This window comes from Pinus tabuliformis, chromosome 3_2 (genome assembly GCF_031772625.1).
Source record: "Pinus tabuliformis cultivar Carrire ecotype Pingquan chromosome 3_2, CPIR1, whole genome shotgun sequence".
Taxonomy (NCBI): Eukaryota; Viridiplantae; Streptophyta; class Pinopsida; order Pinales; family Pinaceae; genus Pinus; species Pinus tabuliformis.
In genome coordinates, this window is record NC_142302.1 from 645,953,083 (window position 1) to 645,953,678 (window position 596).

At 40.4% G+C, this 596-nt stretch overlaps 1 non-coding gene across 1 annotated transcript; it reads left to right on the forward strand.

Moving 5' to 3' along the window:
- Window positions 1-316: 316 nt before the first annotated feature.
- TRNAG-CCC (transfer RNA glycine (anticodon CCC)) lies at window positions 317-387 on the forward strand. The gene has a single exon. It is a non-coding gene; the product is annotated as a tRNA-Gly (tRNA).
- Window positions 388-596: the final 209 nt, after the last annotated feature.

Below are 596 nucleotides of genomic sequence, written 5' to 3' on the forward strand. Positions count from 1 at the left end.
ATATATCTCTAGTTGAATTTTGGCCAATCAATTATCTAAAAATAGACATATATAATCCCACTCATTTCTAATACCGATGGTAAATTTTGATCGAACAATAAAAACCATAATTATTTGGACACATACAACTCGGCGCAAATTATTTGTTGCCGGGGAGAGCAGTGCCGTACACTCTGAAAAAATAAAAAGCGTTGGATTTTCGAATTTGAATGCTAAAATGAAGGTGGAAAAAAAACACATATGAAAACGAATCTCATTGGTTGGTTGCCAGCCAGAGTTGACACAAGATAAATGTCATGTTCCAAAAATATCAGTTGCGCATCTGGTGTAGTGGTATCATAGTACCCTCCCACGGTACTGACCGGGGTTCGATTCCCCGGATGCGCACTTTCTATAGGTACAATCCTACCTCTCGTAGGAGTGTTTTAAAATAGTGTTTCGCGGTGGGACTCTGAGACAGTTTTGCCTTTAAATTTTGAGTAAGTGGGTGGTGTAATTCGTTATCGCTAAGGGTCCCCAGTTCGAGCCTGGGCTCAGACACCGTTGTACCTTTTCAAATTTTAAATGACTGTCGCTAAAGGTCCGCAGTTCGAGCT